Source organism: Sus scrofa, chromosome 13 (assembly GCF_054392235.1).
Source record: "Sus scrofa isolate SSC_HxYL_T2T_F1_AM1 chromosome 13, Sscrofa_HxYL_maternal_Yorkshire_Landrace_v2.0, whole genome shotgun sequence".
NCBI lineage: Eukaryota > Metazoa > Chordata > Mammalia > Artiodactyla > Suidae > Sus > Sus scrofa.
The window spans coordinates 5,884,128-5,909,633 of NC_139395.1; positions in this window are offsets into that span (position 1 = coordinate 5,884,128).

Here is a 25,506-nt window from a genome sequence, read left to right on the forward strand (position 1 = left end):
TGCTTTGGGCCATGCTGCATAAAATCCACTGCATTTAATCGGGATGCATTGGGCCACGCTCCATGGAATCAACTGCATTCAATCAAGCTGCATGGAATCCACTGCATTTAATCGGGATGCATTTTACCACGCTGCATGGAATATACTGCATTCAATCACGCTGCATGGAATTCACTGCATTCAATTGTTATCCATTGCGCCACGATGCATGGACTCCACTGCGTTCAATTTAAATCCATTGCACCACACTGCATGGAATCCACTGCATTCTCTCGAGACCCATTGGGCCACGCTGCATCGAATCCACTGCATTCAATCGGGATCCATTTAACCCCGCTGCATGGAATCCACTGCATCAATCGGGAAGCATTTTATCATGCTGCCTGGAATCCACTGCATTCAATGACACTGCATGTAATCCACTGCATCAATCGGGATACATTTTACCATGCTGCATGGAATCCACTGCATTCAATGACACTGCATGGAATCCACTGCATCAATCGTGACGCATTTTACCATGCTGCATGGAATCCACTGCATTCAATGACACTGCATGGAATCTACTGCATTCACTCGGGATGCATATTACCATGCTGCATGTAATATACTGCATTCAATCATGCTGCATGGAATTCACTGCATTCAATTTGGATCCATTGCACCACGATGCATGGAATCCACTGTGTTCAATTAAAATCCATTGCACCACACTGCATGGAATCCACTGCAATCTCTCGAGATCCATTGGGCCACGCTGCATGGAATCCACTGCATTCAATCGGGATCCATTTAGCCACGCTGAATGGAATACTCTTCGTTCAATCGGGATGCATTTTACCATGCTGCATCGAATCCACTGCATTCAGTGACGCTGCATGGAATCCACTGCATTCAATCGGGATGCTTTGGGCCTCGCTGCATAAAATCCACTGCATTTAATCGGGATGCATTGGGCCTCACTGCATGGAATCTACTGCATTCAATCATGCTGCATGGAATCCACTGCATTCAATCATGCTGCATAAAATCCCCTGCATTTAATAGGGTTCAATTTCTCCATGCTGCATGGAATCCACTGCATTCAATCATGCTTCATTGCAACCAGTGCATTCAATCGGGTACCATAGGGCCACGCTTCATGGAATCCACTGCATTCAATCATGCTTCATTGCAACCACTGCATTCAATCGGGAACCATTGGGCCATGCTGCATGGAATCCACTGCATTCAAACACGCTGCATGGAATCCACTGCATTCAATCATGCTGCATGGAATCCACTGCATTCAATGACACTGCATGGAAGCCACTGCATTCAATAGGGTTCCATTTCTTCACGCTGCATGGAATACACTGCATTCAAACACGCTGCATGGACTCCACTGCATTCAATCGAGATCCATTGGGCCACGCTGCATGGAATTCACTGCAATCAATCAGAATCCACTCCACCACACTGCGCGGAGTGCACTGCATTCAATGGAGATCCATTGGGCCACGCTGCATGGAATCCACTGCATTCAATTGGGATCCATTTAACCCCGCTGCATGGAATCCACTGCATCAATCGGGATGCATTTTATCATGCTGCCTGGAATCCACTGTATTCAATGACACTGCATGGAATCCACTGCATCAATCGGGATGCATTTTACCATGCTGCATGGAATCCACTGCATTCAATGACACTGCATGGAATCCACTGCATCAATCGTGACGCATTTTACCATGCTGCATGGAATCCACTGCATTCACTCGGGATCCATTTAGCCATGCTGCATGTAATGCACTGCGTTTAATCGGGATGCATTTTACCATGCTGCATGGAATCCACTGCATTCAGTGATGCTGCATGGAATGCACTACATTTAATCGGGATGCATTGGGCCACGCTCCATGGAATCAACTGCATTCAATCAAGCTGGATGGAATCCACTGCATTTAATCGGGATGCATTTTACCACGCTGCATGGAATATACTGCATTCAATCACGCTGCATGGAATTCACTGCATTCAATTGGGATCCATTGTGCCACGATGCATGGAATCCTCTGCGTTCAATTTAAATACATTGCAACACACTGCATGGAATCCACTGCATTCCCTCGAGATCCATTGGGCCACGCTGCATCGAATCCACTGCATTCAATCGGGATCCATTTAACCCCGCTGCATGGAATGCACTGCGTTCAATTGGGATGCATTAAATCATGCTGCAAGGAATCCACTGCATTCAATGACACTGCATGGAATCCACTGCATCAATCGGGATGCATTTTACCATGCTGCATGGAATCCACTGCATTCAGTGACGCTGCATGGAATCCACTACAGTCAATCGGGATCCATTGTGCCACATTGCAGGGAAACCACTGCATTCAATTGACATCCATTGCGCCATGCTGCATGGAATCCACTGCATTCAATTGGGATTCATTGGGCCTCACTGCATGGAATACACTGCGTTCAATCGAGATCCATTGGGCCACGCTGCATGGAATCCACTGCATTCAATCGGGATCCATTTAGCCATGCTTCATGGAATAAACTGCGTTCAATCGGGATGCATTTTACCATGCTGCATGGAATCCACTGCATTCAGTGATGCTGCATGGAATGCACTACCTTCAATCGGGATGCTTTGGGCCATGCTGCATAAACTCCACTGCATTTAATCGGGATGCATTGGGCCACTCTCCATGGAATCAACTGCATTCAATCAAGCTGGATGGAATCCACTGCATTTAATCGGGATGCATTTAACCACGCTGCATGGAAAATACAGCATTCAATCACGCTGCATGGAATTCACTGCATTCAATTGGGATCCATTGCGCCACGATGCATGGAATCCACTGCATTCAATCGGGATCCATTTAACCCCGCTGCATGGAATCCACTGCATCAATCGGGATGCATTTTATCATGCTGCCTGGAATCCACTGCATTCATTGACACTGCATGGAATCCACTGCATCAATCAGGATGCATTTTACCATGCTGCATGGAATCCACTGCATTCAATCATGCTGCATAAAATCCCCTGCATTTAATAGGGTTCAATTTCTCCATGCTGCATGGAATCCACTGCATTCAATCATGCTTCATTGCAACTAGTGCATTCAATCGTGTACCATAGGGCCACGCTTCATGGAATCCACTGCATTCAATCATGCTTCATTGCAACCACTGCATTCTATCGGGATTCATTGGGCCTCGCTGCCTGGAATCCACTGCATTCAATCATGCTGCATGGAATCCACTGCATTCAATCATGCTGCATAAAATCCACTGCATTCAATAGGGTTCCATTTCTTCACGCTGCATGGCATACACTGCATTCAAACAGGCTGCATGGAATCCACTGCATTCAATCAGAATCCAAGGCACCACACTGCATGGAATCCACTGCATTCAATCGAAATCCATTGGGCCACGCTGCATGGAATTCACTGCAATCAATCAGAATCCACTGTACCACACTGCACGGAGTCCTCTGCATTCAATCGAGATCCATTGGGCCACGCTGCATGGAATCCACTGCATTCAATCGGGATTCATTTAACCCCGCTGCATGGAATCCACTGCATCAATCGGGATGCATTTTATCATGCTGCATGGAATCCACTGCATTCAATGACACTGCATGGAATCCACTGCATCAATCGGGATGCATTTTACCATGCTGCATGGAATCCACTGCATTCAATGACACTGCATGGAATCCACTGCATCAATCGTGACGCATTTTACCATGCTGCATGGAATCCACTGCATTCATTCGGGATCCATTTAGCCATGCTGCATGTAATGCACTGCGTTTAATCGGGATGCATTTTACCATGCTGCATGGAATCCACTGCATTCAGTGATGCTGCATGGAATTCACTATATTCAATCGGGATGCTTTGGGCCATGCTGCATAAAATCCACTGCATTTAATCGGGATGCATTGGGCCACGCTCCATGGAATCAACTGCATTCAATCAAGCTGCATGGAATCCACTGCATTTAATCGGGATGCATTTTACCACGCTGCATGGAATATACTGCATTCAATCACGCTGCATGGAATTCACTGCATTCAATTGTTATCCATTGCGCCACGATGCATGGACTCCACTGCGTTCAATTTAAATCCATTGCACCACACTGCATGGAATCCACTGCATTCTCTCGAGACCCATTGGGCCACGCTGCATCGAATCCACTGCATTCAATCGGGATCCATTTAACCCCGCTGCATGGAATCCACTGCATCAATCGGGAAGCATTTTATCATGCTGCCTGGAATCCACTGCATTCAATGACACTGCATGTAATCCACTGCATCAATCGGGATACATTTTACCATGCTGCATGGAATCCACTGCATTCAATGACACTGCATGGAATCCACTGCATCAATCGTGACGCATTTTACCATGCTGCATGGAATCCACTGCATTCAATGACACTGCATGGAATCTACTGCATTCACTCGGGATGCATATTACCATGCTGCATGTAATATACTGCATTCAATCATGCTGCATGGAATTCACTGCATTCAATTTGGATCCATTGCACCACGATGCATGGAATCCACTGTGTTCAATTAAAATCCATTGCACCACACTGCATGGAATCCACTGCAATCTCTCGAGATCCATTGGGCCACGCTGCATGGAATCCACTGCATTCAATCGGGATCCATTTAGCCACGCTGAATGGAATACTCTTCGTTCAATCGGGATGCATTTTACCATGCTGCATCGAATCCACTGCATTCAGTGACGCTGCATGGAATCCACTGCATTCAATCGGGATGCTTTGGGCCTCGCTGCATAAAATCCACTGCATTTAATCGGGATGCATTGGGCCTCACCGCATGGAATCTACTGCATTCAATCATGCTGCATGGAATCCACTGCATTCAATCATGCTGCATAAAATCCCCTGCATTTAATAGGGTTCAATTTCTCCATGCTGCATGGAATCCACTGCATTCAATCATGCTTCATTGCAACCAGTGCATTCAATCGGGTACCATAGGGCCACGCTTCATGGAATCCACTGCATTCAATCATGCTTCATTGCAACCACTGCATTCAATCGGGAACCATTGGGCCATGCTGCATGGAATCCACTGCATTCAAACACGCTGCATGGAATCCACTGCATTCAATCGGGATGCTTTGGGCCATGCTGGATAATATCCACTGCATTCAATCGGGATTCATTGGGCCTCGCTGCCTGGAATGCACTGCATTCAATCATGCTGCATGGAATCCACTGCATTCAATGACACTGCATGGAAGCCACTATATTCAATAGGGTTCCATTACTTCATGCTGCATGGCATACACTGCATTCAAACACGCTGCATGGAATCCACTGCATTCAATCGAGATCCATTGGGCCACGCTGCATGGAATCCACTGCATTCAATTGGGATCCATTGTGCCACGATGCATGGAATTCACTGCAATCAATCAGAATCCACTGCACCACACTGCATGGAATCCACTGCATTCAATCGAGATCCATTGGGCCACGCTGCATTGAATCCACTGCATTCAATCGGGATCCATTTAACCCCGCTGCATGGAATCCACTGCATCAATCGGGATGCATTTTATCATGCTGCCTGGAATCCAGTGCATTCATTGACACTGCATGGAATCCACTGCATCAATCGAGATGCATTTTACCATGCTGCATGTAACCCTCTGCATTCAATCATGCTGCATAAAATCCCCTGCATTTAATAGCGTTCAATTTCTCCATGCTGCATGGAATCCTCTGCATTCACATGCGTCATTGCAACCAGTGCATTCAATCGGGTACCATAGGGCCACGCTTCAAGGAATCAACTGCATTCAATCATGCTTCATTGCAACCACTGCATTCAATCGGGATTCATTGGGCCTCGCTGCCTGGAATCCACTGCATTCAATCATGCTGCATGGAATCCACTGCATTCAATGACACTGCATGGAATCAACTGCATTCAATAGGGTTCCATTTCTTCACGCTGCATGGAATACACTGCATTCAAACACGCTGCCTGGAATCCACTGCATTCAATCGAGATCCATTGGGCCACGCTGCATGGAATTCACTGCAATCAATCAGAATCCACTCCACCACACTGCACGGAGTGCACTGCATTCAATGGAGATCCATTGGGCCACGCTGTATGGAATCCACTGCATTCAATTGGGATCCATTTAACCCCGCTGCATGGAATCCACTGCATCAATCGGGATGTATTTTACCATGCTGCATGGAATCCACTGCATTCTGTGATGCTGCATGGAATGCACTACCTTCAATCGGGATGCTTTGGGCCATGCTGCATAAAATCCACTGCATTTAATCGGGATGCATTGGGCCACGCTCCATGGAATCAACTGCATTCAATCAAGCTGGATGGAATCCACTGCATTTAATCGGGATGCATTTTACCAAGCTGCATGGAATATACTGCATTCAATCACGATGCATGGAATTCACTGCATTCAATTGGGATCCATTGCGCCACGATACTTGGAATCCACTGCGTTCAATTTAAGTCCATTGCACCACACTGCATGGAATGCACTGCATTCTCTCGAGATCCATTGGGCCACGCTGCATCGAATCCACTGCATTCAATCGGGATCCATTTACCCCGCTGCATGGAATGCACTGCGTTCAATTGGGATGCATTTGACCATGCTGCATGGAATCCACTGCATTCAATGACACTGCATGGAATCCACTGCATCAATCGGGATGCATTTTACCATTCTGCATGGAATCCACTGCATTCAGTGACGCTGCATGGAATCCACTGGAGTCAATCGGGATCCATTGTGCCACATTTCAGGGAAACCACTGCATTCAATCGACATCCATTGCGACATGCTGCATGGAATCCACTGTATTCAATCGAGATCCATTGGGCCACGCTGCATGGAATCCACTGCATTCAATCGGGATCCATTTAACCCCGCTGCATGGAATCCACTGCATCAATCGGGATGCATTTTACCATGCTGCATGGAATCCACTGCATTCAATCGGGATCCATTTAGCCATGCTTCATGGAATACACTGCGTTCAATCGGGATGCATTTTACCATGCTGCATGGAATCCACTGCATTCAGTGATGCTGCATGTAATGCACTACTTTCAATCGGGATGCTTTAGGCCATGCTGCTTAAAATCCACTGCATTTAATCGGGATGCATTGGGCCACGCTCCATGGAATCAACTGCATTCAATCAAGCTGCATGGAATCCACTGCATTCAATCGGGATGCATTTTACCACGCTGTATGGAGTATACTGTATTCAATCACGCTGCATGGAATTCACTGCATTCAATTGGGATTCATTGTGCCAAATGCATGGAATCCACTGCGTTCAATCAAAATCCATTGCACCATACTGCATGGAATCCACTGCATTCTCTCGAGATCCATTGGGCCACGCTGCATCGAATCCACTGTATTCAATCGGGATCCATTCAGCCATGCTTCATGGAATACACTGCGTTCAATCGGGATGCATTTTACCATGCTGCATCGAATCCACTGCATTCAGTGACGCTGCATGGAATCCACTGCATTCAATCGGGATGCTTTGGGCCTCGCTGCATAAAATCCACTGCATTTAATCGGAATGCATTGGGCCTCACTGCATGGAATCTACTGCATTCAATCATGCTGCATGGAATCCACTGCATTCAATCATGCTGCATAAAATCCCCTGCATTTAATAGGGTTCAATTTCTCCATGCTGCATGGAATCCACTGCATTCAATCATGCTTCATTGCAACCAGTGCATTCAATCGGGTACCATAGGGCCACGCTTCATGGAATCCACTGCATTCAATCATGCTTCATTGCAACCACTGCATTCAATCGGGAACCATTGGGCCATGCTGCATGGAATCCACTGCATTCAAACACGCTGCATGGAATCCACTGCATTCAATCGGGATGCTTTGGGCCATGCTGGATAATATCCACTGCATTCAATCGGGATTCATTGGGTCTCGCTGCCTGGAATCCACTGCATTCAATCATGCTGCATGGAATCCACTGCATTCAATGACACTGCATGGAAGCCACTGCATTCAATAGGGTTCCATTTCTTCACGCTGCATGGAATACACTGCATTCAAACACGCTGCCTGGAATCCACTGCATTCAATCGAGATCCATTGGGCCACGCTGCATGGAATTCACTGCAATCAATCAGAATCCACTCCACCACACTGCACGGAGTGCACTGCATTCAATGGAGATCCATTGGGCCACGCTGCATGGAATCCACTGCATTCAATTGGGATCCATTTAACCCCGCTGCATGGAATCCACTGCATCAATCGGGATGCATTTTATCATGCTGCCTGGAATCCACTGTATTCAATGACACTGCATGGAATCCACTGCATCAATCGGGATGCATTTTACCATGCTGCATGGAATCCACTGCATTCAATGACACTGCATGGAATCCACTGCATCAATCGTGACGCATTTTACCATGCTTCATGGAATCCACTGCATTCATTCGGGATCCATTTAGCCATGCTGCATGTAATGCACTGCGTTTAATCGGGATGCATTTTACCATGCTGCATGGAATCCACTGCATTCAGTGATGCTGCATGGAATGCACTACATTTAATCGGGATGCATTGGGCCAAGTTCCATGGAATCAACTGCATTTAATCAAGCTGGATGGAATCCACTGCATTTAATCGGGATGCATTTTACCACGCTGCATGGAATATACTGCATTCAATCACGCTGCATGGAATTCACTGCATTCAATTGGGATCCATTGCGCCACGATGCATGGAATCCACTGCGTTCAATTTAAATCCATTGCACCACACTGCATGGAATCCACTGCATTCCCTCGAGATCCATTGGGCCACGCTGCATCGAATCCACTGCATTCAATCGGGATCCATTTAACCCCGCTGCATGGAATGCACTGCGTTCAATTGGGATGCATTAAACCATGCTGCATGGAATCCACTGCATTCAATGACACTGCATGGAATCCACTGCATCAATCGGGATGCATTTTACCATGCTGCATGGAATCCACTGCATTCAGTGACGCTGCATGGAATCCACTGCAGTCAATCGGGATCCATTGTGCCACATTGCAGGGAAACCACTGCATTCAATCGACATCCATTGCGCCATGCTGCATGGAATCCACTGCATTCAATTGGGATTCATTGGGCCTCACTGCATGGAATACACTGCGTTCAATCGAGATCCATTGGGCCACGCTGCATGGAATCCACTGCATTCAATCGGGATCCATTTAGCCATGCTTCATGGAATAAACTGCGTTCAATCGGGATGCATTTTACCATGCTGCATGGAATCCACTGCATTCAGTGATGGTGCATGGAATGCACTACCTTCAATCGGGATGCTTTGGGCCATGCTGCATAAACTCCACTGCATTTAATCGGGATGCATTGGGCCACTCTCCATGGAATCAACTGCATTCAATCAAGCTGGATGGAATCCACTGCATTTAATCGGGATGCATTTAACCACGCTGCATGGAAAATACAGCATTCAATCACGCTGCATGGAATTCACTGCATTCAATTGGGATCCATTGCGCCACGATGCATGGAATCCACTGCATTCAATCGGGATCCATTTAACCCCGCTGCATGGAATCCACTGCATCAATCGGGATGCATTTTATCATGCTGCCTGGAATCCACTGCATTCATTGACACTGCATGGAATCCACTGCATCAATCAGGATGCATTTTACCATGCTGCATGGAATCCACTGCATTCAATCATGCTGCATAAAATCCCCTGCATTTAATAGGGTTCAATTTCTCCATGCTGCATGGAATCCACTGCATTCAATCATGCTTCATTGCAACTAGTGCATTCAATCGTGTAACATAGGGCCACGCTTCATGGAATCCACTGCATTCAATCATGCTTCATTGCAACCACTGCATTCTATCGGGATTCATTGGGCCTCGCTGCCTGGAATCCACTGCATTCAATCATGCTGCATGGAATCCACTGCATTCAATCATGCTGCATAAAATCCACTGCATTCAATAGGGTTCCATTTCTTCACGCTGCATGGCATACACTGCATTCAAACAGGCTGCATGGAATCCACTGCATTCAATCAGAATCCACTGCACCACACTGCATGGAATCCACTGCATTCAATCGAAATCCATTGGGCCACGCTGCATGGAATTCACTGCAATCAATCAGAATCCACTGTACCACACTGCACGGAGTCCTCTGCATTCAATCGAGATCCATTGGGCCACGCTGCATGGAATCCACTGCATTCAATCGGGATTCATTTAACCCCGCTGCATGGAATCCACTGCATCAATCGGGATGCATTTTATCATGCTGCATGGAATCCACTGCATTCAATGTCACTGCATGGAATCCACTGCATCAATCGGGATGCATTTTACCATGCTGCATGGAATCCACTGCATTCAATGACACTGCATGGAATCCACTGCATCAATCGTGACGCATTTTACCATGCTGCATGGAATCCACTGCATTCATTCGGGATCCATTTAGCCATGCTGCATGTAATGCACTGCGTTTAATCGGGATGCATTTTACCATGCTGCATGGAATCCACTGCATTCAGTGATGCTGCATGGAATTCACTATATTCAATCGGGATGCTTTGGGCCATGCTGCATAAAATCCACTGCACTTAATCGGGATGCATTGGGCCACGCTCCATGGAATCAACTGCATTCAATCAAGCTGGATGGAATCCACTGCATTTAATCGGGATGCATTTTACCATGCTGCATGGAATATACTGCATTCAATCACGCTGCATGGAATTCACTGCATTCAATTGGGATCCATTGCGCCACGATGCATGGAATCCACTGCGTTCAATTTAAATCCATTGCACCACACTGCATGGAATCCACTGCATTCTCTCGAGACCCATTGGGCCACGCTGCATCGAATCCACAGCATTCAATCGGGATCCATTTAACCCCGCTGCATGGAATCCACTGCATCAATCGGGAAGCATTTTATCATGCTGCCTGGAATCCACTGCATTCAATGACACTGCATGTAATCCACTGCATCAATCGGGATACATTTTACCATGCTGCATGGAATCCACTGCATTCAATGACACTGCATGGAATCCACTGCATCAATCGTGACGCATTTTACCATGCTGCATGGAATCCACTGCATTCAATGACACTGCATGGAATCTACTGCATTCACTCGGGATCCATTTAGCCATGCTGCATGTAATCCACTGTGTTTAATCGGGATGCATATTACCATGCTGCATGTAATATACTGCATTCAATCATGCTGCATGGAATCCACTGCATTCAATCGAGATCCATTGGGCCACGCTGCATGGAATCCACTTCATTCAATTGGGATCCAGTGGGCCACGCTGCATTGAATCCACTGCATTCAATCGGGATCCATTTAACCCCGCTGCATGGAATCCACTGCATCAATCGGGATGCATTTTATCATGCTGCCTGGAATCCAGTGTATTCATTGATACTGCATGGAATCCACTGCATCAATCGAGATGCATTTTACCATGCTGCATGTAATCCTCTGCATTCAATCATGCTGCTAAAATCCCCTGCATTTAATAGGGTTCAATTTCTCCATGCTGCATGGAATCCACTGCATTCAATCATGCTTCATTGCAACTAGTGCATTCAATCGTGTACCATAGGGCCACGCTTCATGGAATCCACTGCATTCAATCATGCTTCATTGCAACCACTGCATTCTATCGGGATTCATTGGGCCTCGCTGCCTGGAATCCACTGCATTCAATCATGCTGCATGGAATCCACTGCATTCAATCATGCTGCATAAAATCCACTGCATTCAATAGGGTTCCATTTCTTCACGCTGCATGGCATACACTGCATTCAAACAGGCTGCATGGAATCCACTGCATTCAATCAGAATCCAAGGCACCACACTGCATGGAATCCACTGCATTCAATCGAAATCCATTGGGCCACGCTGCATGGAATTCACTGCAATCAATCAGAATCCACTGTACCACACTGCACGGAGTCCTCTGCATTCAATCGAGATCCATTGGGCCACGCTGCATGGAATCCACTGCATTCAATCGGGATTCATTTAACCCCGCTGCATGGAATCCACTGCATCAATCGGGATGCATTTTATCATGCTGCATGGAATCCACTGCATTCAATGACACTGCATGGAATCCACTGCATCAATCGGGATGCATTTTACCATGCTGCATGGAATCCACTGCATTCAAAGACACTGCATGGAATCCACTGCATCAATCGTGACGCATTTTACCATGCTGCATGGAATCCACTGCATTCATTCGGGATCCATTTAGCCATGCTGCATGTAATGCACTGCGTTTAATCGGGATGCATTTTACCATGCTGCATGGAATCCACTGCATTCAGTGATGCTGCATGGAATTCACTATATTCAATCGGGATGCTTTGGGCCATGCTGCATAAAATCCACTGCATTTAATCGGGATGCATTGGGCCACGCTCCATGGAATCAACTGCATTCAATCAAGCTGCATGGAATCCACTGCATTTAATCGGGATGCATTTTACCACGCTGCATGGAATATACTGCATTCAATCACGCTGCATGGAATTCACTGCATTCAATTGTTATCCATTGCGCCACGATGCATGGAATCCACTGCGTTCAATTTAAATCCATTGCACCACACTGCATGGAATCCACTGCATTCTCTCGAGACCCATTGGGCCACGCTGCATCGAATCCACTGCATTCAATCGGGATCCATTTAACCCCGCTGCATGGAATCCACTGCATCAATCGGGAAGCATTTTATCATGCTGCCTGGAATCCACTGCATTCAATGACACTGCATGTAATCCACTGCATCAATCGGGATACATTTTACCATGCTGCATGGAATCCACTGCATTCAATGACACTGCATGGAATCCACTGCATCAATCGTGACGCATTTTACCATGCTGCATGGAATCCACTGCATTCAATCAAGCTGCATGGAATCTACTGCATTCACTCGGGATGCATATTACCATGCTGCATGTAATATACTGCATTCAATCATGCTGCATGGAATTCACTGCATTCAATTTGGATCCATTGCACCACGATGCATGGAATCCACTGCGTTCAATTAAAATCCATTGCACCACACTGCATGGAATCCACTGCAATCTCTCGAGATCCATTGGGCCACGCTGCATGGAATCCACTGCATTCAATCGGGATCCATTTAGCCACGCTGAATTGAATACTCTTCGTTCAATCGGGATGCATTTTACCATGCTGCATCGAATCCACTGCATTCAGTGACGCTGCATGGAATCCACTGCATTCAATCGGGATGCTTTGGGCCTCGCTGCATAAAATCCACTGCATTTAATCGGGATGCATTGGGCCTCACCGCATGGAATCTACTGCATTCAATCATGCTGCATGGAATCCACTGCATTCAATCATGCTGCATGGAATCCACTGCATTTAATAGGGTTCAATTTCTCCATGCTGCATGGAATCCACTGCATTCAATCATGCTTCATTGCAACCAGTGCATTCAATCGGGTACCATAGGGCCACGCTTCATGGAATCCACTGCATTCAATCATGCTTCATTGCAACCACTGCATTCAATCGGGAACCATTGGGCCATGCTGCATGGAATCCACTGCATTCAAACACGCTGCATGGAATCCACTGCATTCAATCGGGATGCTTTGGGCCATGCTGGATAATATCCACTGCATTCAATCAGGATTCATTGGGCCTCGCTGCCTGGAATGCACTGCATTCAATCATGCTGCATGGAATCCACTGCATTCAATGACACTGCATGGAAGCCACTGCATTCAATAGGGTTCCATTACTTCATGCTGCATGGCATACACTGCATTCAAACACGCTGCATGGAATCCACTGCATTCAATCGAGATCCATTGGGCCACGCTGCATGGAATCCACTGCATTCAATTGGGATCCATTGTGCCACGATGCATGGAATTCACTGCAATCAATCAGAATCCACTGCACCACACTGCATGGAATCCACTGCATTCAATCGAGATCCATTGGGCCACGCTGCATTGAATCCACTGCATTCAATCGGGATCCATTTAACCCCGCTGCATGGAATCCACTGCATCAATCGGGATGCATTTTATCATGCTGCCTGGAATCCAGTGCATTCATTGACACTGCATGGAATCCACTGCATCAATCGAGATGCATTTTACCATGCTGCATGTAACCCTCTGCATTCAATCATGCTGCATAAAATCCCCTGCATTTAATAGCGTTCAATTTCTCCATGCTGCATGGAATCCTCTGCATTCACATGCGTCATTGCAACCAGTGCATTCAATCGGGTACCATAGGGCCACGCTTCACGGAATCAACTGCATTCAATCATGCTTCATTGCAACCACTGCATTCAATCGGGATTCATTGGGCCTCGCTGCCTGGAATCCACTGCATTCAATCATGCTGCATGGAATCCACTGCATTCAATGACACTGCATGGAAGCCACTGCATTCAACAGGGTTCCATTTCTTCACGCTGCATGGAATACACTGCATTCAAACACGCTGCCTGGAATCCACTGCATTCAATCGAGATCCATTGGGCCACGCTGCATGGAATTCACTGCAATCAATCAGAATCCACTCCACCACACTGCACGGAGTGCACTGCATTCAATGGAGATCCATTGGGCCACGCTGCATGGAATCCACTGCATTCAATTGGGATCCATTTAACCCCGCTGCATGGAATCCACTGCATCAATCGGGATGTATTTTACCATGCTGCATGGAATCCACTGCATTCTGTGATGCTGCATGGAATGCACTACCTTCAATCGGGATGCTTTGGGCCATGCTGCATAAAATCCACTGCATTTAATCGGGATGCATTGGGCCACGCTCCATGGAATCAACTGCATTCAATCAAGCTGGATGGAATCCACTGCATTTAATCGGGATGCATTTTACCACGCTGCATGGAATATACTGCATTCAATCACGATGCATGGAATTCACTGCATTCAATTGGGATCCATTGCGCCACGATACTTGGAATCCACTGCGTTCAATTTAAATCCATTGCACCACACTGCATGGAATCCACTGCATTCTCTCGAGATCCATTGGGCCACGCTGCATCGAATCCACTGCATTCAATCGGGATCCATTTACCCCGCTGCATGGAATGCACTGCGTTCAATTGGGATGCATTTGACCATGCTGCATGGAATCCACTGCATTCAATGACACTGCATGGAATCCACTGCATCAATCGGGATGCATTTTACCATTCTGCATGGAATCCACTGCATTCAGTGACGCTGCATGGAATCCACTGGAGTCAATCGGGATCCATTGTGCCACATTTCAGGGAAACCACTGCATTCAATCGACATCCATTGCGCCATGCTGCATGGAATCCACTGTATTCAATCGAGATCCATTGGGCCACGCTGCATGGAATCCACTGCATTCAATCGGGATCCATTTAACCCCGCTGCATGGAATCCACTGCATCAATCGGGATGCATTTTACCATGCTGCATGGAATCCACTGCATTCAATCGGGATCCATTTAGCCATGCTTCATGGAATACACTGCGTTCAATCGGGATGCATTTTACCATGCTGCATGGAATCCACTGCATTCAGTGATGCTGCATGTAATGCACTACTTTCAATCGGGATGCTTTAGGCCATGCTGCTTAAAATCCACTGCATTTAATCGGGATGCATTGGGCCACGCTCCATGGAATCAACTGCATTCAATCAAGCTGCATGGAATCCACTGCATTCAATCGGGATGCATTTTACCACGCTGTATGGAGTATACTGTATTCAATCACGCTGCATGGAATTCACTGCATTCAATTGGGATCCATTGTGCCAAATGCATGGAATCCACTGCGTTCAATCAAAATCCATTGCACCATACTGCATGGAATCCACTGCATTCTCTCGAGATCCATTGGGCCACGCTGCATCGAATCCACTGTATTCAATCGGGATCCATTCAGCCATGCTTCATGGAATACACTGCGTTCAATCGGGATGCATTTTACCATGCTGCATCGAATCCACTGCATTCAGTGACGCTGCATGGAATCCACTGCATTCAATCGGGATGCTTTGGGCCTCGCTGCATAAAATCCACTGCATTTAATCGGAATGCATTGGGCCTCACTGCATGGAATCTACTGCATTCAATCATGCTGCATGGAATCCACTGCATTCAATCATGCTGCATAAAATCCCCTGCATTTAATAGGGTTCAATTTCTCCATGCTGCATGGAATCCACTGCATTCAATCATGCTTCATTGCAACCAGTGCATTCAATCGGGTACCATAGGGCCACGCTTCATGGAATCCACTGCATTCAATCATGCTTCATTGCAACCACTGCATTCAATCGGGAACCATTGGGCCATGCTGCATGGAATCCACTGCATTCAAACACGCTGCATGGAATCCACTGCATTCAATCGGGATGCTTTGGGCCATGCTGGATAATATCCACTGCATTCAATCGGGATTCATTGGGTCTCGCTGCCTGGAATCCACTGCATTCAATCATGCTGCATGGAATCCACTGCATTCAATGACACTGCATGGAAGCCACTGCATTCAATAGGGTTCCATTTCTTCACGCTGCATGGAATACACTGCATTCAAACACGCTGCCTGGAATCCACTGCATTCAATCGAGATCCATTGGGCCACGCTGCATGGAATTCACTGCAATCAATCAGAATCCACTCCACCACACTGCACGGAGTGCACTGCATTCAATGGAGATCCATTGGGCCACGCTGCATGGAATCCACTGCATTCAATTGGGATCCATTTAACCCCGCTGCATGGAATCCACTGCATCAATCGGGATGCATTTTATCATGCTGCCTGGAATCCACTGTATTCAATGACACTGCATGGAATCCACTGCATCAATCGGGATGCATTTTACCATGCTGCATGGAATCCACTGCATTCAATGACACTGCATGGAATCCACTGCATCAATCGTGACGCATTTTACCATGCTTCATGGAATCCACTGCATTCATTCGGGATCCATTTAGCCATGCTGCATGTAATGCACTGCGTTTAATCGGGATGCATTTTACCATGCTGCATGGAATCCACTGCATTCAGTGATGCTGCATGGAATGCACTACATTTAATCGGGATGCATTGGGCCAAGTTCCATGGAATCAACTGCATTCAATCAAGCTGGATGGAATCCACTGCATTTAATCGGGATGCATTTTACCACGCTGCATGGAATATACTGCATTCAATCACGCTGCATGGAATTCACTGCATTCAATTGGGATCCATTGCGCCACGATGCATGGAATCCACTGCGTTCAATTTAAATACATTGCACCACACTGCATGGAATCCACTGCATTCCCTCGAGATCCATTGGGCCACGCTGCATCGAATCCACTGCATTCAATCGGGATCCATTTAACCCCGCTGCATGGAATGCACTGCGTTCAATTGGGATGCATTAAACCATGCTGCATGGAATCCACTGCATTCAATGACACTGCATGGAATCCACTGCATCAATCGGGATGCATTTTACCATGCTGCATGGAATCCACTGCATTCAGTGACGCTGCATGGAATCCACTGCAGTCAATCGGGATCCATTGTGCCACATTGCAGGGAAACCACTGCATTCAATCGACATCCATTGCGCCATGCTGCATGGAATCCACTGCATTCAATTGGGATTCATTGGGCCTCACTGCATGGAATACACTGCGTTCAATCGAGATCCATTGGGCCACGCTGCATGGAATCCACTGCATTCAATCGGGATCCATTTAGCCATGCTTCATGGAATAAACTGCGTTCAATCGGGATGCATTTTACCATGCTGCATGGAATCCACTGCATTCAGTGATGCTGCATGGAATGCACTACCTTCAATCGGGATGCTTTGGGCCATGCTGCATAAACTCCACTGCATTTAATCGGGATGCATTGGGCCACTCTCCATGGAATCAACTGCATTCAATCAAGCTGGATGGAATCCACTGCATTTAATCGGGATGCATTTAACCACGCTGCATGGAAAATACAGCATTCAATCACGCTGCATGGAATTCACTGCATTCAATTGGGATCCATTGCGCCACGATGCATGGAATCCACTGCATTCAATCGGGATCCATTTAACCCCGCTGCATGGAATCCACTGCATCAATCGGGATGCATTTTATCATGCTGCCTGGAATCCACTGCATTCATTGACACTGCATGGAATCCACTGCATCAATCAGGATGCAGTTTACCATGCTGCATGGAATCCACTGCATTCAATCATGCTGCATAAAATCCCCTGCATTTAATAGGGTTCAATTTCTCCATGCTGCATGGAATCCACTGCATTCAATCATGCTTCATTGCAACTAGTGCATTCAATCGTGTAACATAGGGCCACGCTTCATGGAATCCACTGCATTCAATCATGCTTCATTGCAACCACTGCATTCTATCGGGATTCATTGGGCCTCGCTGCCTGGAATCCACTGCATTCAATCATGCTGCATGGAATCCACTGCATTCAATCATGCTGCATAAAATCCACTGCATTCAATAGGGTTCCATTTCTTCACGCTGCATGGCATACACTGCATTCAAACAGGCTGCATGGAATCCACTGCATTCAATCAGAATCCACTGCACCACACTGCATGGAATCCACTGCATTCAATCGAAATCCATTGGGCCACGCTGCATGGAATTCACTGCAATCAATCAGAATCCACTGTACCACACTGCACGGAGTCCTCTGCATTCAATCGAGATCCATTGGGCCACGCTGCATGGAATCCACTGCATTCAATCGGGATTCATTTAACCCCGCTGCATGGAATCCACTGCATCAATCGGGATGCATTTTATCATGCTGCATGGAATCCACTGCATTCAATGTCACTGCATGGAATCCACTGCATCAATCGGGATGCATTTTACCATGCTGCATGGAATCCACTGCATTCAATGACACTGCATGGAATCCACTGCATCAATCGTGACGCATTTTACCATGCTGCATGGAATCCACTGCATTCATTCGGGATCCATTTAGCCATGCTGCATGTAATGCACTGCGTTTAATCGGGATGCATTTTACCATGCTGCATGGAATCCACTGCATTCAGTGATGCTGCATGGAATTCACTATATTCAATCGGGATGCTTTGGGCCATGCTGCATAAAATCCACTGCACTTAATCGGGATGCATTGGGCCACGCTCCATGGAATCAACTGCATTCAATCAAGCTGGATGGAATCCACTGCATTTAATCGGGATGCATTTTACCATGCTGCATGGAATATACTGCATTCAATCACGCTGCATGGAATTCACTGCATTCAATTGGGATCCATTGCGCCACGATGCATGGAATCCACTGCGTTCAATTTAAATCCATTGCACCACACTGCATGGAATCCACTGCATTCTCTCGAGACCCATTGGGCCACGCTGCATCGAATCCACAGCATTCAATCGGGATCCATTTAACCCCGCTGCATGGAATCCACTGCATCAATCGGGAAGCATTTTATCATGCTGCCTGGAATCCACTGCATTCAATGACACTGCATGTAATCCACTGCATCAATCGGGATACATTTTACCATGCTGCATGGAATCCACTGCATTCAATGACACTGCATGGAATCCACTGCATCAATCGTGACGCATTTTACCATGCTGCATGGAATCAACTGCATTCAATGACACTGCATGGAATCTACTGCATTCACTCGGGATCCATTTAGCCATGCTGCATGTAATCCACTGTGTTTAATCGGGATGCATATTACCATGCTGCATGTAATATACTGCATTCAATCATGCTGCATGGAATCCACTGCATTCCATCGAGATCCATTGGGCCACGCTGCATGGAATCCACTTCATTCAATTGGGATCCAGTGGGCCACGCTGCATTGAATCCACTGCATTCAATCGGGATCCATTTAACCCCGCTGCATGGAATCCACTGCATCAATCGGGATGCATTTTATCATGCTGCCTGAAATCCAGTGTATTCATTGATACTGCATGGAATCCACTGCATCAATCGAGATGCATTTTACCATGCTGCATGGAATCCTCTGCATTCAATCATGCTGCATAAAATCCCCTGCATTTAATAGGGTTCAATTTCTCCATGCTGCATGGAATCCTCTGCATTCACATGCGTCATTGCAACCAGTGCATTCAATCGGGTACCATAGGGCCACGCTTCAAGGAATCAACTGCATTCAATCATGCTTCATTGCAACCACTGCATTCAATCGGGATTCATTGGGCCTCGCTCCATGGAATCCACTGCATTCAATTGGGATTCATTGGGCCTCACTGCATGGAATACACTGCGTTCAATCGAGATCCACTGGGCCACGCTGCATGGAATCCACTGCATTCAATCGGGATCCATTTAGCCATGCTTCAGGGAATACACTGCGTTCAATCGGGATGCATTTTACCATGCTGCATGGAATCCACTGCATTCAGTGATGCTGCATGGAATGCACTACCTTCAATCGGGATGCTTTGGGCCATGCTGCTTAAAATCCACTGCATTTAATCGGGATGCATTGGGCCACGCTCCATGGAATCAACTGCATTCAATCAAGCTGGATGGAATCCACTGCATTTAATCGGGATGCATTTTACCATGCTGAATGGAATGTACTGCATTCAATCACGCTGCATGGAATTCACTGCATTCAATTGGGATCCATTGCACAATGATGCATGGAATCCACTGCGTTCAATCAAAATCCATTGCACCACACTGCATGGAATCCACTGCATTCTCTCGAGATCCATTGGGCCACGCTGCATCGAATCCACTGCATTCAATCGGGATCCATTTAGCCACGCTGCATGGAATACTCTTCGTTCAATCGGGATGCATTTAACCATGCTGCATCGAATCCACTGCATTCAATCGGGATCAATTTATCCACGCTGCATGGAATACTCTTCGTTCAATCGGGATGCATTTAACCATGCTGCATCGAATCCACTGCATTCAGTGACGCTGCATGGAATCCACTGCATTCAATCAAGCTGGATGGAATCCACTGTATTTAATCGGGATGCATTTTACCATGCTGCATGTAATGTACTGCATTCAGTGATGCCGCATGGAACCACTGCATTCAATCGGGATACTTTGGGCCTCGCTGCATAAAATCCACTGCATTTAATCGGGATGCATTGGGCCTCACTTCATGGAATCTACTGCATTCAATCATGCTGCATGGAGTCCACTGCATTCAATCATGCTGCATAAAATACCCTGCATTTAATAGGGTTCAATTTCTCCATGCTGCATGGAATCCACTGCATTCAATCATGCTTCATTGCAACCAGTGCATTCAATCGGGTACCATAGGGCCACGCTTCATGGAATCCACTGCATTCAATCATGCTTCATTGCAACCACTGCATTCAATTGGGGACCATTGGGCCATGCTGCATGGAATCCACTGCATTCAAACACGCTGCATGGAATCCACTGCATTCAATTGGGATGCTTTGGGCCATGCTGGATAATATCCACTGCATTCAATCGGGATTCATTGGGCCTCGCTGCCTGGAATCCACTGCATTCAATAGGGTTCCATTTCTTCACGCTGCATGGCATACACTGCATTCAAACACGCTGAATGGAATCCACTGCATTCAATCGAAATCCATTGGGCCACGCTGCATGGAATCCACTGCATTCAATCGGGATCCATTTAACCCCGCTGCATGGAATACACTGTGTTCAATCGGGATGCATTTCACCATGCTGCATGGAATCCACTGCATTCAGTGACACTGCATGGAATCCACTGCAGTCAATCGGGATCCATTGTGCCACATTGCAGGGAAACCACTGCATTCAATCGACATCCATTGCGCCATGCTGCATGGAATCCACTGCATTCAATTGGGATTCATTGGGCCTCACTGCATGGAATACACTGCGTTCAATCGAGATCCATTGGGCCACGCTGCATGGAATCCACTGCATTCAATCGGGATCCATTTAGCCATGCTTCATGGAATACACTGCGTTCAATCGGGATGCTTTTTACCATGCTGCATGGAATCCACTGCATTCAGTGATGCTGCATGGAATGCACTACATTCAATCGGGATGCTTTGGGCCATGCTGCTTAAAATCCACTGCATTTAATCGGGATGCATTGGGCCACGCTCCATGGAATCAACTGCATTCAATCAAGCTGCATGGAATCCACTGCATTCAATCGACATCCATTGGGCCACGCTGCATGGAATCCACTGCATTCAATCGGGATCCATTTAACCCCGCTGCATGGAATCCACTGCATCAATCGGGATGCATTTTACCATGCTGCATGGAATCCACTGCATTAATGACACTGCATGGAATACACTGCATCAATCGGGATGCATTTTACCATGCTGCATGGAATCCACTGCACTCAATGACACTGCATGGAATCTACTGCATTCACTCGGGATGCATATTACCATGCTGCATGTAATATACTGCATTCAATCATGCTGCATGGAATTCACTGCATTCAATTTGGATCCATTGCACCACGATGCATGGAATCCACTGCGTTCAATTAAAATCCATTGCACCACACTGCATGGAATCCACTGCAATCTCTCGAGATCCATTGGGCCAAGCTGCATGGAATCCACTGCATTCAATCGGGATCCATTTAGCCACGCTGAATGGAATACTCTTCGTTCAATCGGGATGCATTTTACCATGCTGCATCGAATCCACTGCATTCAGTGACGCTGCATGGAATCCACTGCATTCAATCGGGATGCTTTGGGCCTCGCTGCATAAAATCCACTGCATTTAATCGGGATGCATTGGGCCTCACCGCATGGAATCTACTGCATTCAATCATGCTGCATGGAATCCACTGCATTCAATCATGCTGCATAAAATCCCCTGCATTTAATAGGGTTCAATTTCTCCATGCTGCATGGAATCCACTGCATTCAATCATGCTTCATTGCAACCAGTGCATTCAATCGGGTACCATAGGGCCACGCTTCATGGAATCCACTGCATTCAATCATGCTTCATTGCAACCACTGCATTCAATCGGGAACCATTGGGCCATGCTGCATGGAATCCACTGCATTCAAACACGCTGCATGGAATCCACTGCATTCAATCGGGATGCTTTGGGCCATGCTGGATAATATCCACTGCATTCAATCGGGATTCATTGGGCCTCGCTGCCTGGAATGCACTGCATTCAATCATGCTGCATGGAATCCACTGCATTCAATGACACTGCATGGAAGCCACTGCATTCAATAGGGTTCCATTACTTCATGCTGCATGGCATACACTGCATTCAAACACGCTGCATGGAATCCACTGCATTCAATCGAGATCCATTGGGCCACGCTGCATGGAATCCACTGCATTCAATTGGGATCCATTGTGCCACGATGCATGGAATTCACTGCAATCAATCAGAATCCACTGCACCACACTGCATGGAATCCACTGCATTCTATCGAGATCCATTGGGCCACGCTGCATTGAATCCACTGCATTCAATCGGGATCCATTTAACCCCGCTGCATGGAATCCACTGCATCAATCGGGATGCATTTTATCATGCTGCCTGGAATCCAGTGCATTCATTGACACTGCATGGAATCCACTGCATCAATCGAGATGCATTTTACCATGCTGCATGTAACCCTCTGCATTCAATCATGCTGCATAAAATCCCCTGCATTTAATAGCGTTCAATTTCTCCATGCTGCATGGAATCCTCTGCATTCACATGCGTCATTGCAACCAGTGCATTCAATCGGGTACCATAGGGCCACGCTTCAAGGAATCAACTGCATTCAATCATGCTTCATTGCAACCACTGCATTCAATCGGGATTCATTGGGCCTCGCTGCCTGGAATCCACTGCATTCAATCATGCTGCATGGAATCCACTGCATTCAATGACACTGCATGGAATCAACTGCATTCAATAGGGTTCCATTTCTTCACGCTGCATGGAATACACTGCATTCAAACACGCTGCCTGGAATCCACTGCATTCAATCGAGATCCATTGGGCCACGCTGCATGGAATTCACTGCAATCAATCAGAATCCACTCCACCACACTGCACGGAGTGCACTGCATTCAATGGAGATCCATTGGGCCACGCTGTATGGAATCCACTGCATTCAATTGGGATCCATTTAACCCCGCTGCATGGAATCCACTGCATCAATCGGGATGTATTTTACCATGCTGCATGGAATCCACTGCATTCTGTGATGCTGCATGGAATGCACTACCTTCAATCGGGATGCTTTGGGCCATGCTGCATAAAATCCACTGCATTTAATCGGGATGCATTGGGCCACGCTCCATGGAATCAACTGCATTCAATCAAGCTGGATGGAATCCACTGCATTTAATCGGGATGCATTTTACCACGCTGCATGGAATATACTGCATTCAATCACGATGCATGGAATTCACTGCATTCAATTGGGATCCATTGCGACACGATACTTGGAATCCACTGCGTTCAATTTAAATCCATTGCACCACACTGCATGGAATCCACTGCATTCTCTCGAGATCCATTGGGCCACGCTGCATCGAATCCACTGCATTCAATCGGGATCCATTTACCCCGCTGCATGGAATGCACTGCGTTCAATTGGGATGCATTTTACCATGCTGCATGGAATCCACTGCATTCAATGACACTGCATGGAATCCACTGCATCCATCGGGATGCATTTTACCATGCTGCATGGAATCCACTGCATTCAGTGACGCTGCATGGAATCCACTGGAGTCAATCGGGATCCATTGTGCCACATTTCAGGGAAACCACTGCATTCAATCGACATCCATTGCGCCATGCTGCATGGAATCCACTGTATTCAATCGAGATCCATTGGGCCACGCTGCATGGAATCCACTGTATTCAATCGAGATCCATTGGGCCACGCTGCATGGAATCCACTGCATTCAATCGGGATCCATTTAACCCCGCTGCATGGAATCCACTGCATCAATCGGGATGCATTTTACCATGCTGCATGGAATCCACTGCATTCAATCGGGATCCATTTAGCCATGCTTCATGGAATACACTGCGTTCAATCGGGATGCATTTTACCATGCTGCATGGAATCCACTGCATTCAGTGATGCTGCATGTAATGCACTACTTTCAATCGGGATGCTTTAGGCCATGCTGCTTAAAATCCACTGCATTTAATCGGGATGCATTGGGCCACGCTCCATGGAATCAACTGCATTCAATCAAGCTGCATGGAATCCACTGCATTCAATCGGGATGCATTTTACCACGCTGTATGGAG